We start from the raw sequence: 18,760 nt of genomic DNA, 5'->3' as shown, positions 1-18,760 counted from the left end.
AGACATAATTTGGCTCAGGTGTGAGCGCCCTTACCGCTTTTCTCTCCCGGACGGGCGCTTGACCACGCCCCCGCTGCCACATACCCCCACCGCCCGACTCAGGCCGGGGCGTCATCCGGCCTGCCTACCACTCCCCCCCCATTTCTGGAGAGGAAGTCAGCGGCAGCCATCTGCACCCCGGTCTGTGGACCACCTTGAACTTAAAAGGCTGGAGGGCCAGATACCAACGGGTGATCCGGGCGTTAGTATCTTTCATGCGGTGGAGCCACTGCAGTGGGGCATGATCCGAGCAGAGGGTGAAGGCCCGCCCCAGCAGGTAGTATCGGAGGGTGAGGACCGCCCACTTGATGGCCAGACACTCCTTCTCTACGGTGCTGTACTTAGTCTCCCTTAAGGAGAGCTTTCGGCTAATGTACAGCACCGGGCGCTCCTCTCCCTCCACCACCTGCGAGAGTACGGCCCCCAGCCCTCTGTCTGAAGCGTCCGTCTGCAATACAAAAGGGAGAGAGAAGTCAGGTGCATGCAAAAGCGGCCCCCCACAAAGTGCAGCTTTAATCTGCGTAAACGCCTGTTGGCACTGCTCTGACCATTGGACCGGATCTGGAGCCCCCTTTTTAGTGAGGTCAGTCAGCGGGCTGGTGACGTCCGAATAATTAGGCACAAATCTTCTGTAATAGCCAGCCAGCCCCAGGAACTGCCTCACCCCCTTTTTGGTCTTAGGTCTAGGGCAAGTCACAATCACCGCGGTCTTATCAATTTGGGGACGCACCTGGCCATGACCCAAGTGGAACCCCAGATACCGTACCTCCACACGCCCAACCGCGCACTTCTTGGGGTTTGCTGTGAGCCCCGCCCGCCGCAGCGATCTCAGGACGGCCCTCAGATGTTGCATGTGCCGCTGCCAATCATTGCTATAAATGATAATATCATCTAAATAGGCAGCGGCATACGCGGTGTGCGGTCTGAGAATCCGATCCATGAGTCGCTGAAACGTGGCTGGTGCCCCAAACAAACCGAAAGGAAGCGTCACAAATTGGTGTAATCCAAACGGCGTAGTGAAGGCTGTTTTCTCACGGGACATTGGTGTCAAGGGGATCTGCCAATAACCCTTCGTTAAATCCAAGGTCGAATAAAATCGAGCAGTACCTAACCGATCGAGCAGTTCATCAACACGGGGCATTGGGTACGCGTCAAATTTAGACACCGCATTGACTTTTCTGTAATCCACACAGAATCGAACAGACCCATCACTCTTGGGAACAAGAACAACCGGGCAGGACCAATCACTGTGGGATTCCTCTATTACGCCCATATCAAGCATCGCATCTAATTCTTCCCGTACTATTTTCTTTTTATGTTCGGGTAAGCGATAGGGGCGGCAACGCACCACCGCGCCCGGCTCGGTCTCGATGTGGTGCTGTATGATGTTTGTACGGCCCGGTAGAGGGGAAAACACATCCGCAAATTCTTTTTGTAATTCAGAAACCTCTGTGAGCTGCCGCGGTGAGAGTTGGTCTCCACAAGTAACCGGAGTGTTGAGATTGTAGTTTTTGTTTATCTCCGGTCCGAGCTCCGCCCTCTCCGGAACTACCGTGGCCAACGTCACAGAGGCCGCCTCCTCCCTCCATAATTTCAGGAGGTTGAGGTGATAAATTTGACGCGCGCCCCCTCTATCGGTACGTTTAACGTCATAATCGAGATCCCCCACTCGTCGTGTGACCTCAAAGGGTCCTTGCCACTTGGCGAGTAATTTAGAGCTCGATGTTGGGAGTAATACGAGTACCTTGTCTCCCGGTGCAAATTCCCGTAGCCGAGCACCCCTGTTATACAGCCGGCGTTGGCGTTCTTGAGCTTGGAGCAAATTCTCCTGTGTTAGTTGCCCCAGTGTGAGGAGTTTTGCTCTAAGATCGAGAACGAACTGAATTTCATTTTTACTATTAGAAGGTCCCTCCTCCCACGCTTCGCGGATGACGTCAAGGACACCGCGGGGGCGTTGCCCGTACAGCAGCTCAAACGGGGAGAACCCGGTGGAGGCTTGCGGGACCTCTCGTACTGCAAACAACAGGGGGTCTAGCCACTTATCCCAATTTCTAGCGTCATCGTGTACGAATTTACGAATCATGTTCTTGAGCGTTTTATTAAATCGTTCCACTAGGCCATCTGTCTGAGGATGGTAAATGCTAGTGCGAATCGATTTGATGCCCAAGAGCTCGTAAAGTTCGCGAAGTGTTCATGACATAAAAGTCGTGCCTTGATCGGTGAGGATTTCTTTCGGAATCCCCACCCGGGAGATTATCTTGAAGAGTGCCCCTGCAACACTACGTGCGGAGATGTTGCTCAGAGGCACTGCTTCCGGATATCGCGTCGCGTAATCCACTAGGACTAACACGAAGCGATGTCCGCGTGCTGACCGTTCTAATGGCCCGACGAGGTCCATCCCAATTCTTTCGAAGGGGACCTCGATTAATGGTAGAGGGCGCAATGGCGCTTTTGGGGTGGCCGGTGGGTTTACCAGCTCACATTCACGGCACGCCGCACACCACCTGCGGACGTCACCGCCAATGCCCGGCCAATAGAAACGGGCTATTAGACGGAGAAGTGTTTTCCGTTCCCCTAGGTGACCGGCCATGGGATTATAGTGAGCCGCCTGGAAAACCATTTCCCGGCGGCTCCGTGGAATCAATAATTGCGTTACTTCCTCCTTTGTTTGAGCGTCCTGCGTCACTCTGTATAACCGATCTTTAATAAGCGAAAAATACGGATATGAAACGGCGACACCCGGCCGGAGTTGTTGACCATCGATTACTCTCACTTGGTCAAAAGCGTGCTTAAGGGTTTCATCCCGCGACTGCTCCAAGGGAAGTCCCCCTCCGGGAATTCCCGGAGAGGAGAGGCGACCACCTCGCCCCTTCCCACGTCATTCGAGCAGCAGAGGACGGCCCTGGCTCCGCCTCCCCCGCCAAAGCATCGCACATCACACATCCCTTCACTTTCATGCAGGACCCATCCGCACAAACTCCCTCCAATAACTTTCTAAAATTCGGCCAATCAGTACCCAAAATTAGCGGATGGGTGAGGCGGGAACTAACCGCTGCCTCCACACTATGTCTTTCTCCCCGAATTTGATCGCCAGAGTCACCACGGGATACTTGTGAATATCCCCATGCACACACCTCACCCTCACCAGTTTAGCTGAGCCCAGAGCCCGGGTTGAACCAAGCGTTGGTGGATGGTGGTCTGGTTACAGCCGGTATCCAACAAAGCTTGGTATGTACCCCCTGGATCCTTACCGAATCCGTGCACGCTCCAGCCCGATCGGGGCAGCCTGCGGGACATCGGAGACCCGCACCACTGTCCCTATTTCCATCAGCGGACACTGATCCCGGAAGTGGTCCGGTCTCCGCACCTCCAGCAGACCGGCCCAGGCGCTGCGGCCGCACCCGTGCTGGCGGGTGCCCCCACCTGAGGAGGAGAGCGGCTGAAGGACGGGGAAGGGCTAGGCGGGTGTTCCCACGGCCGGGAAGCTGGTCTCATGAGTCCTCCGTGCCTGCGGGGGGCAGGAACGGGCCCTGGGGAGAGAGCAGAGTGAGAGGGAAGAGGGGAGGGAAGAAAAACAGGGGAAGGCACAGGGGAAGGGGAGGGAGGCAGAGAGGGCTCATCCGCCCTGGGAATCGCCGCCATGTGGTCCTCCGCGAGTCGCACGGCTTCCTCCAGCGACGCCGGGCGGTGGCACTGGACCCACTCCGCCGTTTCCGGGGCAAACGCTGGACAAACTGCTCCAGTACCACCTGATCGACTAGCTCCTCGACGTCGCGGTCCCGCGCGAGCAGCCACCTCCGACAGGCATCACGGAGCCGCTGGGCGAACGCAAACGGGCGGTCGGATTTATCCAGCTTCAAGGCCCGGAAGAGCTGGCGACTTTCTTCCGGACTCCGACCAACCCGTTGCAGGGTGGCTCTCCTCAGATCGGTGTAAGCCAGGAGGCTTGCTGCCGGCAGCTGTTGTGCCGCGAGCTGTGCTTCCCGGACAAGAGAGGGACGAGGCGGGCTGCCCACTGGTCGCGGGGCCAACCCCAAATTTCCGCCGTGCGTTCGAAGAGGTCCAGGAACGCCTCTGGATCATCTGCCGGCCCCATCTTCTGTAGCGAGGGCGGGGGCAGGGTGACGCGGGGGTCCGGGGTCGCGGCTGCGTCTGGGGCAGCCTCCTGGCTGAGGAGGCTCCGGATGGCAAGCCGGTCCTCTGCTTGAGCCCGCATTATCTCAAAGAACCGGCGATCCTGGTCCTGTCGGAGCTCCACCAGAGCCTGTTGGTGGCCCTGATGAAGAGTAGCGAGGGACTGGAGGACTTCCGCCAGCTGGGAGGACTCTATGGGGCGATTCGTCCATAATTTGGAACAAGAACAGGTGTTCCTAATAGCTTCCCGGGTTTCGGCACCAGTGTAGAACAGTTAAAGGATGGAGGACAGGAAACAGGTCTTCAGCACACGGTAAGCCTTTTAATTCCCTTTTTGGTGACAGCAGTAGTAACATACACACACACAATACAATAAGGACTCAAACGCTGGGTTTGCTGTCGGTCTCTCTCTCCCCATGCTCTGTGGCTGCTGGCCTTTTATCCGCTCTCCTCGCTCTACTGCAATTAGAGACAGGTGTTAGACATAATTTGGCTCAGGTGTGAGCACCCTTACCGCTTTTCTCTCCCGGACGGGCGCTTGACCACGCCCCCGCTGCCACAGTGAGATATCAATGGGCGGAGCCAGGGAACTTAGATCTTGGAGAGTAGCTGACGCCTCGAAGGGCCAAGGGGGAGCCGAAGGTTCGGAGGATCGAGGTAGCGCCGAAGGCTCGGAGGACCGAGGAGGAGGAGGAAGTGTCCTGAGTGGAGACAGCAGATAATGAAGGACTAGGGTACTGGACAGAACTAATGTGTCCATGATGTTGGCTAGAGCCAGCGGAAGAGGAGTACACTGGGTGGGCATATGGATGGAAATGGAATCTAGGACAAAAAGCTATTTATATTGGGAAACAAGCCAAAACAAAAACAAATAAAAATGTTTATTTTGTTGCAGTGTATTATGGGGCGAAGTCTACCTCTCTCACATTTCTGTTTACTTCAATCCATCTTTCACTCACAAAAAAACTCTCTTGTAATAATAAAGCTGTGTATTTCCACGTGCGCGCTTGAGGGGTGAGCGTCCCCGTGCCAGAGTGTGCCTCAGTTGGGTGCAGTTTCAATCTCTTCCCCCTTAGATCGGGACTTTTACACAAGTTTGTAGATACTTACATGATCTGCTTCAGTATTATTTGAACTTTAATAAAGCTATAACTTATTAAATAAAACTGCATTCAAGATGTAACGCCGGGGTGTTTCCTAGCTCCGTTTATTCCACAACGAGAGTGCTCCTGTATTTACTCATTTTCTACTTTTGCATACTTCATACTACATCACCTGATGCTATTTGGAAAGTTTAGAGTGCATCTGGACTGTGAACAGTTTTCTTCCTCTCCTCATTCAGCCACGAACTGCAGTGCTGCTCTCGCGCTTCATTCTTAGAGTTTAATGTGATCTCATGTTAGGTTAAATGAGATCAAACGCCTATTAGACCATTTACTTTTTTGCTGACGATTTTTTACCGTCAACGTTGTCGATTAAGTTGACTTAACGTTTCAGCCTTAGTTTGATGTGTAATTAATTTTCTTATGAGGATATCCACCCAAGTCACTATAGCTGTCAATTACTGATCATGGCAACCACAGTACAAAAACTTGAACTGCTTACCTTCCTTGATTACCCTTTTTGCCACTTTTCTCTATCTCTCTTCACCTTCTTAGGCGTACTTTGATTTATCCCTCCTCCATTCTCAAGAGTCAGCTGTGTATTGACCTTCAACACAACGGGAAACCCCCAGAGCTCCATAAACAAGAAATCCTGAGTCCTTCACTGGAAAGCACTTAGAAGCACTTATGTGTCTCTCCCTCTTTTCTGTGCCCTGATGTCTTTCTCTCTGTTTATCTCTGCTTATCTCAGTTTGTCTGGCTCTTTCTCTTTGTTTATTTGTATCTCTACCTGTCTGCCAGTATCTCTTTCTCAGAGATGGTTTATAATTATGTGATCTCTACCAATCCATCATGATGTCCCCTTGTTTTGCTCTTTAAGGTAGATACATATGCAGTGTGGACATGATGTTTGCTATTGCAGTATGGACAATGGGCTGATGGCCTGCACCATAATAAATCTCATTTTAGGCTCTTTTGGGTAATGTAAAATCACCATGAAATGAATCCCTGGTCGTCTTAGTTTGAAACACATGCTTGAAAAGTGAATTACTACCAACAGATTGCATTAGGGTACTCTTGGTCCTAGATATCATGAATTCAGCAAGGATACTTGGAGGCTAAACATTCTCTGATTGGAACAGAATTAAAAGGAATAACAGTAACACTTTACAATAAGTTTGCTTTTGTTAACATAAGTTAATGCATTATGTATCATGATGAACTAACAATGAGCAATATATTTTTTACAGCATTGATTAATTTTGATTAATGTTCATTTATAAAGATACAATAGATCATGATATCTAATGCATGAGCTAATGTTAACATAAACAACTTTTAATCGAAAGAATGTATATGTTGAAATTAACATTAACCAAGATTAATAAGTGCTGAAGTATTAGAAGAAGTATTATTCATTGTAAATTCATGTTATCTAATTTAATTACAACATTATTGTAGTGTTACCAGAATAATAAACCCATGATGCATACTACTACAATCTAGAAGAACTAACATAAATTATGTAATTGTTAAGGTAAGTGTGATAAGTGTGTATTCCAAATGGAACTAGATAGGGTTTGCCATGACAAATTTTGATGGCTTGACAAAGTCTTGTTTAAAGGGCTAGTTCACCCAAAAATGAAAATTCTTTCATTATTTACTCACCCTCATGCAATCCCCTGATTTTTAGAGCTCCAACATTTTTGCACTTACATTGTATGGACATAAAGAGCTGTGAAATCTTAATCAAAATCTTCATTTGAGTTCAGCAGGTGAAATAAAGTCATACATATCTGGGATGGCATAAGGGTGAATAAATTATGAGAGAATTTTTGGGTGAACTATACCTTTACAACTTTTAAACTTTAAAGGTTGTATGTCTTACAGTCAGACACACAGACAAACAGAAAGTCAGTCAGTCAGTCAGTCAGACAGACAGACAGACAGACAGACAGACAGGTTTCCAGAACTTTCCCCCACTGCCATAATACAATTTTTAGGCAAATCAACCTACTAATGGATTAATAGTTGTCTCTGCATATTATGCTGAGATAGGAAAATGTCTTTTAACATCCAAAAAATTCATGCTTCACCTGATAAGGTGAAGTCTTTATAAGCTGATAAGGACTTGACAATCTAAAATGATAATTGAGGAAACGTCCTCACAGAAACAAGGATATCTGAACAGTTTAACATGAACCTCATAGGGTTGAAAGATTTAGGACCTGTGTGTTTCTCCCAGGTCTTATATGCAGTCTGAACATGTCCTATGTGGATCTTTAACTATTCAGGATTTCTGTCCTAAATGCTTGCCAAGCACACATGAAGCATAAATTCATACTTCCGTTTTGTAATAAAGTATCTGATAGTGCCAAAATGTATAAAAAGCGCAGAATATTTCTCTCTTTCTCAATTTCTCTTCAGTCTTAGCCACACTTGGTTAATTTAACTCATTAAAAACTAAGAATAAACTGTGCATGGTGCTAAAGAAAAATACTGACACACACGCACACACAATGGTCCTCTTTTGTCTTTTAATATAGAAAAGCCACTGAATGCAGTAATTTGCTAAATAAAGACTTGAAATGTGGGGGAAGTCAGGGGGACATCACCAGTGTGAAGCATCTTCCTGGATTATGCAACAGCAGCCATAGTGTTCCAGTACACTCCAATTCATGAAAGGGCATTATTAGGAGGTCATCACTGAAAAGGGCCAATGGGGTAATTTTGCCAGGACACATTCATACTCTTTACAAGAAAATAATGCCCTGGGACATTTAATGACCACTGCAAGTCAGGACCTCAGTTTGACAGTACAGTGTCCCAGTGTCCCTGTCACTGTACTGGGGAAATTAACACCCACACAAACCACAGGGTGAACACCCACTGCTGGCCTCACTAACAACTCTTCCAGCAGGAATCTGTGTTTCCCCAAGAGGTCTCCCATCCAGGTACTGACCAGGCTCAACACTGCTTAGCTTTAGTGGCTAACCAGGTGAGAGCTGCAGGGTGATATGGCTGCTGACAAATATGCCACCTATGATGATGTTCTCTAACATAAGAGAATAATGAAAAAAGATGTTTCTTTCAAAACAAAACCCCAAGGTAAAATAGGGTAAAAACAGCAGGGAAAATGAACATTCAAATTCATAATTCACTGACTACAAGCTCCACAACAGATACGATTACAATGTTTAAAGATTTCTGAGAGTGCCACAGTACTACAAGGCACCCCTCAAAATTGTATATTAAATAAACTGCCATAATTATGATGGTTTCAGTCATTGAGAAGTTGTTATTTGTCATGGGTCAGCAGGTAAGAGTTGCTCTTAGACTTTCTTGGAGATTCAACCAGCAATTAAGGATTTGCTATTCAAACATTATCAAGTATTATCTGACTCAGTGCTGAGATTGGCTCAAGCACACAAACACATTTGAGCTCGGCACTGGTATGCAAAGACCAACCTGAAGTGGCCAATCACTCGAAGAACCAGAATAAATCTTTATTCACAGAGATTTACCGATTTACAAGCTGGCGTCAGTGTCCATGACGAAAGACAGGAGAGGGGTGAACTCATATTTTTGCAAGTGTTGAGTATCCTCAGGAGAAGTAAAATTGTAGTTCACAGCTGTTCAAACACAAAGCTATTTCAGCGTGCTTAATTAGAAAAAGCCACAAGGGCTGTAAAATATCGTGTAATAAAAAGCTGTGTATGTGGCAAAGATCCTAACACTACACTTTAAGCATTACTTCTGATGAGCTATAAGACCTTCCGAAGTCAGCAACTGACACAAATTAACATGATTTTTTTATTCATTTATTTTTTTTAAATATGTTCATATTTAAAAAAATGTTTTACCCTTTTTCTTAATCATTTAATATGTTTGCTATTTTGTTATTATCACTGATGGAAATGTAAAGGATAGGAAAAATAAATATTCTGTCATTATTTTCTCACCCTCATGTTGTTTAAAATATGTATGACTATCTTTCATCCGAGGAAATCAAAAGGAGACATTAGGCAGAATGTTAGTCAATGCCTGCATAATGCCTCAGTCAACATTCACTTTCATTGCATGGAAAAAAAGAGCGGCATCAACATTCTTAAAGAAAGTTGAGAGTGAATAAATAGTGACAGAATTTCATCTTTGTCTTAACTAGCCCTTTATCTGGTTGATTTTCACATAAATTATGTTAATTAAAGTCAGGGGTGCAACTCTGGTCTGACAGAAGGGGGACCAACACTGAGTGGTTATCCTCCTGAGACCCCCACTGGACTGCTGTGTGCATTTTTTAATTTCCCTTTTTGATTTGCACCTAATAAACAAGCAAATATATTTTAGGGCAAATAGTTTTCCTAAAAATTGCTGTCCACTGTGAGGGTGGTCGATAAGGAGAACACGGGAGGCGGGTTGCTCCACTCACTTGTTCAAAGTAAAATGAGCACCCACCAACTCACCAAATTTGGATATTTTATGTGTAGTGGTGAGTTATTTCTGTGGCGGGAAACTTTCTACAAGTTCCTCTCAGTCATGTCGACATTTTTTGTGTACAAAGTTGATGAAATATTATAATATAGGATAACATTTTGTTAAAGATAATTCATAATTTTAAAAGTAAAGTTAAAGAATAACATATAGACAACTTAAAGAATAACTTGACATTGCTTGGGGGTCGAAGTTTATATTTTTAAATAATATATACTAGTATATTTAATTTAGAAATATAAATTTCAGCCCCCAAGCAATGTTGTTTGGTCCTATCAGGACAAAATTAGTTTGACCTCCCTGGTGTAAAGAGTCTTGCGAACAGTATTCAGTCGGTTTTAATACATTTAAATTAGGCATTGCATATAGTGAAGCCAAAATACAACGTCCATACATGTGAACGCGGGGTGGCACAAGGTTAAAGATATATAGAGTTTCGGAATATAAGATATATAAGGCACGGAGTAGCAAGTAATGCAGATATCCATGAGCAGAATTTTACATTCTTCTTTGTTTATTAGGGATGTCACTGAAATAGTATGGGCCTATTTTCTGTACTGTACTCTCTACATAATTTCAGTTATCATAGAGACTGCCACAATTATTTTAACATGTGTTTTCCATGCTGGTCTATTATCACGTTATATATCTCAGATAAACTGGCCCTTAACAGCATACTGGAACACTATGAACTGTAATTGATGTCAGTCAGGAAGTTGGCGTTTCTTGGTCAGTTAAAGCTCTAGACCTTTTATCGCAGTCAAAGGTCTTGCTAAGCGAGACTTGATGTAACCAGTCACTATACCAGGTACTTTTTTTTTTTATATAGAAAGATCTATCTATTACAGTGAGATATAGGAAGAGAAAAAGAGACTCAATTGGGAAATAAAAGAATTCAGACACTCATCCCACAGGTCACTTTTATGACCTCATTATAGTTACTTCATTGTTTCCTCAGGAGCCAAATTCCACCTGAAAATTCCACATTGGGATATTTTATTCACATATTTTAAATAAATGACAGTGACAACACAATTGGATCTTGGAGAACGTGCTGTTTGGGGCAGGTTCAATGTGATAAATCTGGGCTGTGGAACAGAATGTTTGAGCCAGCCAGAAACTTTCAGATCTCTCTCCTGTGTTTGTGGACTGTATTAATGTCAAGAACATGAGAGCCAATTGTAAAAGTTAAGACACTATTGGACAGCAATGCAAAAGCATGAAGGTTGGTTGAAACCATTCAAACACCCAGCAGACAAACACATGCATATACTCTATGAAACACCTCATGTTTTTGTCTGAATTGCATGATGTATGTTTTGATCCAAGACTCATGTGTTGCCAGGTTCTTGACAGGTAGATGCCATATCAGTATTCACATCGACTTCAGCCACAATGCCCTCATCACATGGATCACTTTACCAGTCAACAGCACTGGATTCATGCCACACGCATTCAGCAAATAACACAATCTGTTCACCATCAGAAGAGGACCAATGAGAACCCTGGCTCCAAACCTTGCAGACAGTTATAATCCTGTGTCTATCATTAATAAGATAATTTCCTCCACATCCAACCAACCATCAGTGAGTGTGAAAACAGCCATATGACATCATCACACAGGTAATCTCCAGCTGGAGATATTTGACTTGAAAACAGTCAAATGGAACTCTAGATTTCAGACCTCTGGGCTTACATTTTCTTCATAACAGCAATAATTGTGTCAAATCTGTCTAGTAAAAAACATTAAAAGGCTGTTTTTAAAGCTACTGTCAACAAATTCATCAGCTGAAATGACTTGAAACCAAGTCTTGCTGTATGTCTTTTTACCTTCTGTATCACATTTTTAAACACAGATTTCACATTTATCAAAATTAAATAAACTGAGTAAGCATGCCTTATCGACACAATGTGTCCTTTGATTATCTTTCTCATTTTCTTCTTCTTCAGCGTCAAGATTTTAGATAAAACATTCTGTTAATATATATGGGAAAGTGTATATCTTACGTCCTGTAACTGGTCTAAAACACTGCGTCAGAGATCTGGTCTCAGATCAGGTTACATTCCTGTCTGCACTGATCCATACCACCCTGTGCTAACAGCAAAACTCACCCTGAATTTGTGCTGCCGTTTGGAATTTTTTCCCTCCACATGTGGTCCTGATTTTTATGCCTTAAAGCCGAATGTAAATGGTAGATTTAGAGCATTGGCATGTGTCTAACCTTTCTATTACTGCGATTCACCTCTCGTTTCACTGAATATAAAAATATTAATTCTAGGGGTAATGACAGAGCCGCAGGGGCTCTGAAATTTGTCATGCCATTAAAGGGAATGAGTGGATTACAGACACTCCTTTATGCAGTGAGGGACTCTTTTACCTACAGTTATTTATATACATTTCAAACTGTGCTGATATGAAGTCAGACCCGTATATGAATCTAACTGTTAGATTTTTCAAGTGTGTAAATGTTATATGAATTATTGATCTATATTATAGCAAACCAAGGTGGTTTCGCATATTTGGATAGCAAAGAAGTCTTTCATTTCCACATGAAAACCGAAAAAAGAATCCTTTGAATTTCTAACTGGCTCTTTAAGCCAGCATATTTTACAAAACGTACTCAAAGTCATTCTAAAACGTCAAATTTTTAATGGGTGAAAATATTTCATTTGCTTATTTGGCTGCATGGTGCACACATGTGTCTGTCACACATTAGGTCCTCTCAGTAAAAGCAGCAGGTTTTCGTGAGCGATCCATCCCAAACTCTGTTTATTAGATTGACTTGGTAATTCTCTGTCAGACCTGGAGTCCCAACTGGGGTGAAACAGATTGGCTTTAATGGCTGCCAGTCCTCTCCATGAATTAGCAGAGAAGAAAATGTCCAAGTAGTTTTGCATTCCTAATTAAAATAATAAAAGGGCCACACAGTCTCATGGACTTTATATATTATTTAATGTTTAATAAGACTGGAAATCCCAGTTGTGTCTCGTCAGTTGCAGTAAAACTTTCATTAAACTCTGTGACAAGGCCAAGAAAATAAAAAGCAAAAAATATAGTACATGCTGTGCAAATAAAAGCTGTGTAATTACAGCACTGCCTGAATGGCAGGGCAAACAAATCAACTTAAATAATAATACAATATTGCACAACATTTTCAGTCAAGACACTGTTGAAATTGTATTTGTATATTTGCACAATAACTTTATAAATATATATCTAATTTATAAATTTATACTATAAATATCCACCTTTGACTGCCCCCAACCAGTAGGTGGCGATATGCACTAAGAATACGAATTGCCAAAAAACAAAAGAAGAAGAATGTGGAAGTGAAAGTGGAGATTTCTAGTAAAAAAGGACTTATCTGTTTCTCACCCACACCTATCATGTTACAGAAGTAATAAGAACATATGGCTTTAACAACTGGAGTCATATGGATTACTTAATGTGATTTTTGGAAATTAAAATTCTGGCCACAATTGCTTTGTATGGACCTACAGAGCCGAGACATTCTTCAACAAATTGTACACGTCTGGAATGGCATGTGGCTAAGTAAATGATGAGAGACTTTCTATTTTTGGGTGAGCTATCCCTTTAAGGCCATAGTTACTTGATTGATGTATTCTCACCCTCAATACAAATACATATCAGGTGTTAATAACTTAATACATAGCGTGCAAGGATAATGATAACTAATCTTTTTTGTTGGCCTAATGACAAATACAAAAGGCATTATGATTTGGGTTATTTACAAATTAACTAACAACTTTACTACAGGTTTATTATACTATACCTAAATGATCCCTGTTGTAGTGTCTTTGTAGCTCAGTGTCCTTTCTAAAAACCAAATACTGTTTTTATCTAATATCCTGTATATACCAGTATATCTAGGTTCAACTGATGTAAAATTTAGCAGTGTCCTCTGCGATATGTGAATGGCTAATGCTACGTTCCACTCAACTCGGACGTTGGATATTCCTACTTGATATCTCAGACTACAGGCATTCCAATGCCAGATGCTCAGAAGATGACATGTAAGGAAACAAAGCTCCAATGCTCTCTTTACCGTAGCAGGTGTTTGACTATAACCAGAGACGTCTCCTAGCAACACAATTGATAAACAATGCTGCAACACTAGCATTTGTGCTACAGGTGTACGATTATGAAAAGAGTGTTGCGCAACCTAGGAAGTCCGGGAAGGGCTCCTTTTTTAAGTTGCCTGTAGACTGTAGACTCCCTTTTCATGCGAAGGGAGTGGGTCGGTTTTGCCAGGAAAATCCAAAGGATGTGAAGTTTATGCGCGCTCCTGAGAGCAACACTAGGTAATTTTATCTTAGAGATGGAATCCAGAAAATGTCTGGCTCCAAGCACAACACCGACTCCTGCAAAAATAAAAATAAATAAATAAATAAATAAACATTTATCTAAGTGGGAACATTTGTGGCTAAGCGGGAATATGATCGTGGTCGAGCGAAAAATAGAGTGAACATCGTCAGGGCATTTGATTCCTGGAGGGACCTTTGTTCGGTTTTGGGGATCAAAACCGACCCTGAATTGGCGTTCCTCTTATTGGACAGGTAAGCTCACATTAATACAAAGCATGTGAAATGTAGTGTCATAAGGATTTATCTGTGTCATTTTAACTAACTTGATCTTGCCGAAATGCAAGATACCTTACTTCGTAACTTTCAAATAATTTCAAAAATCTTCTCTTTATACTAAAAGTCAGGTATACAGGATAAATTTAAGCAAATACACTGGTTTCTTGATCGTAGTACAACATATGACATACAAAACATACAATAGTGCAACATAACAGTGCAGTACAACAGTAAACTGTCTTTTATAGTTTGGATATAGCTGTATGTGTGTATCAGTATGCTATGTTAGCTGATAAGTAGTTTTAGTTTAGTCTAAAAGTTTGTAAAACAATCATAACTGTGTAATTTTCATTATGCTACCTCATCTGTCAGCATGATGCTGGTGGATCACGTTCAGTCTCTTTGTACGCGTCTCTATGGAGTGTGTGCACGAGAGACAGCATGAGTAACAGGTAGCTGGATGTTTCCATACGAGTTTCACAGTTGGAATTCTGACTTTGACTTCAAGTGGCATTTCATTGCACTTTTCCTAGTAGGAAGTTGGGAGATTCGACTTTCCGAGTTGAATGGAACGCAGCATTAAAACAATGTGTATTTTGATTGAGAGATCTACTTATGAACATAATATAAATGTGAGGTTGTGTATATGTGTGTATACATATATATATATATATATATATATATATATATATATATATATATATACATACACACACACCTGAAACATACACATTTAATTCTGGAAAAGTGATGCAGTTTGTGGTTGCTAAACACAAACTCATCAATATGAGCAGTGAGTTGAGAGTTTAGTTAGCACGCATATTTAAGGACCATTTGGAAAATGTTTTAGGCCTAAAGGAGACGTTTTAGTCCTAACAGCTCTCGTTAATACACCATTGAACAGACGTTTCACAGAGACGCACAGAGCTCACCAGCTCCCTCTAGTGCGTTTTACGCTACATGATCAGAGGATATTTTATCTGAACCTGTGTGAGCCTTTTTTTACCTGTGGGCTTACTGGTGATATTAAAGTATTCAGTATTCAGTAGCTATTCTTTGACATGCTAAATCTAATTATTCAGAAAGAATATAGAGAATGAAAAAAGTATTTTTTATGCAGTTCAGTCTTAGACAGTGTGTACCTGTGAAGAGAGAGAGAGGCCACATCTAGGTTATAAAACCTGGCAAATGGGCTTTGCGAAGAACAACCTGCTGCTAAACATATGTCCTGCAAGGACACACCATTTACCCATGCCCATGAAGAGGCCATGCCTCTGGTCGAATGCGCTATCTCACCGATGGGGCATCATGCACCCTGTAACTCATAGGTGAGGGCAATCGCATTGACAATCCAATGAGACAGTCTTTGTTTGGAGACAGACATGTCCTTTGAGTTAGTAATCCAGATGCCTTGTAAGCCTTCCAGGTTTTTTGGAGACTGTCCTGTAGCTCAGTGGATAGAGCAGGTTCTTGGCAACACCAAGAACATTGGATCAAAACACAAGTCAGGCATCATCCAAACTTAAGTTATGGTCACTTATTAAAATAGCAAAGCAGGCTAAGATGTGGCCTAGCCCTAGTGGGTAGTGCAAGTGCTTTGCCATGATTCATTAAGGTAGGCATACTGGTAACATAAGTTGAAGTCTGGCTTGTGTCAAAGGAGGTTGATTGTCTTTTAAATATAAATATTTAATTTCAATTAATAGAAAATAAAAATTTTAAACCAAAATCCAAGTTGTGAAATATGTGATTTAGGTGTTTGTGAGTATAGTGTTTGTGAATATATTACAGGTGGTGTGACATCAACAGGACACATGACCAGGAAGTTATATGGATTAGAAAATGTAAAAAATTCATAACAAAATCATATTTCCAAAATCCAAGTCATGTAAGATGTGTTAAAGATATTTATATATATATATATATATATAAGGTGGTGTGACATCATCAGGTCACATTACCAGTAAGTTATATGGATTTGAAATTTTCAAACATTCAGAACAAATACACAAAATCATATTTCCAAAATCCAAATCATGTAAGATGTGTTATAGATGTTTGTAAATATTTAACAGGTGGTGTGACATCATCATGTCACATTCCCAGGAAGTTAAATTGAGTTAATTAAAGCAATCAGTTCACATTAAATAGTTATAACAGGGATATACAGTGCATCCGGAAATTATTCACAGTGCTTCACTTTTTCCACATTTTGTTATGTTACAGCCTTATTCCAAAATTGATTATATTCATTATTTTCCTCAAAATTCCACAAACAATACCCATAATGACAACGTGAAAGAAGTTTGTTTGAAATCTTTGCAAATGTATTAAAAATAAAAAACGAAAAAAATAAATAAAAACATGTACATAAGTATTCACAACCTTCGCTCAATACTTTGTTGAAGCACCTTTGGCACCAATTACCGCCTCAAGTCTTTTTGAGTATGATGCTACAACCTTGGTACACCTATTTTTGGGCAGTTTCTCCCATTTTTCTTTGCAGGACCTCTCAAGCTCCATCAGGTTGGATGGGGAGTGTCGGTGGACAGCCATTTTCAGATCTCGCCAGAGATGTTCAATCGAGTTCAAGTCTGGGCTCTGGCTGGGCCACTCAAGGACATTCACAGAGTTGTCCTGTAGCCACTCCTTTGTTATCTTGGCTGTGTGCTTTGGGACGTTGTCCTGTTGGAAGATGGTTTTGGCCAGGTGATGAGCGGTGCCTGGTTTCCTCCAGACATGACGCTTGCCATTCAGGCCAAAGAGTTCAGTCTTCGTTTCATCAGACCAGAGAATTTTGTTTCTCATGGTCTGAGAGTCCTTCAGGTGCCTTTTGGCAAACTCCAGATGGGCTGTCATGTGCCTTTTACTGAGGAGTGGCTTCCATCTGGCCACTCAACCATACAGGCCTGATTGGTGGAGTGCTGCAGAGATGGTTGTTCTTCTGGAATGATCTCTTCTTGGTTCTTGGTCACCTCCCTAATGAAGGCCCTTCTCCCCCGATCACTGTTTGGCCAGGCGGCCAGCTCTGGGAAGAATCCTGGTGGTTCCAAACTTCTTCCATTTACGGATGATGGAGGCCACTGTTCTCATTGGGACCTTCAATGCTGCAGACATTTTCTGTACCCTTCCCCAGATCTGTGCCTCGATACAATCCTGTCTCGGAGGTCTACAAATAATTCCTTGGACTTCATGGCTTGGTTTGTGCTCTGACATGCACTGTGGGACCTTATATAGATAGGTGTCCAATCAACTGAATTTACCACAGGTGGACTCCAATCAAGTTGTAGAAACACCACTAGGATTATCAGTGGAAACGGGATGCACCTGAGATCAATTTTGAGTGTCATGGCAAGGGCTGTGAATACTTACGTACATGTGATTTTTATTATACATTTTTTTTTATAAATTTGCAAAGATTTCCAACAAACTTCTTTGAAGTTGTCATTGTTTGTAGGTTGTTTGGGGTATTGTTTGTAGAATTTTGAGGAAAATAATGAATGTAATCAATTTTGGAATAAAGCTGTAACATAACAAAGTGTGGAAAAAGTGAAGCGCTGTGAATACTTTCCAGATGCACTGTAAATCATAAGAAAATTAAAAATCTAAATGTAACTTAATTTTTTTTATCAACATAAACATTTCACATTTAAAAAGAACCACTTTGTAATGTAGTCATGGAATAATGTATCTCTTAATTGATATTTGTGCGTTTTGCCCTTTTGAGACACTCCCTAACTTGGATTGTTAAAACTCACACTTTTGATGTTTAAAACAATTACATTTATCAAATAACATCCTTTCTTATAATGATTTACAGTGTTTTCTGAGCGAGACACAGCATGATCCGCCACAATTTTGCAATTACATACCAATTAATGTTAAAGGAATGATTGAGTGTCTTATGAATATCCAATATAAAAACAACTTTACAGCAGTAGCAGAAGGGGACAAAATGGCATACTGTTAATCAAGCGCTTAAACTTTGCTTGTTGCAGATTAGAACAATCTGGAATCATGTGTAAGAGTGTAACAGCCACATTAAGTCCTCTTTTCAGCCTGACCTTTATAATATATATTTAAAACGCCAGTGCTTAAAACAAGATAGATGCAGCATAACGTAGGAAACAAAACACAGATGTATCGACATGCGTTTTTGAAAGTTGAAGTTCTTTTTAAATTGGTATGGTGTCTAAAAAAATGCAGCGGTCCTGTGTAAGATGTTTACAAAACTAATAATGGCACTTTTCCACTGCACATTACAGTTTGACTCGACTCTGCTCCCTTTACTTTTCTGAGCTGGTTTTTCAGCTGAGACACTTCCTGAAATAATTTGGACCTCAATAGCATTTGAAGTCATACAACCAACTCCAAAGTGTTCATCTACATGT

This window comes from Xyrauchen texanus, chromosome 17 (genome assembly GCF_025860055.1).
Source record: "Xyrauchen texanus isolate HMW12.3.18 chromosome 17, RBS_HiC_50CHRs, whole genome shotgun sequence".
Classification (NCBI taxonomy): domain Eukaryota; kingdom Metazoa; phylum Chordata; class Actinopteri; order Cypriniformes; family Catostomidae; genus Xyrauchen; species Xyrauchen texanus.
Note: the sequence above shows the minus strand (reverse complement) of the source record.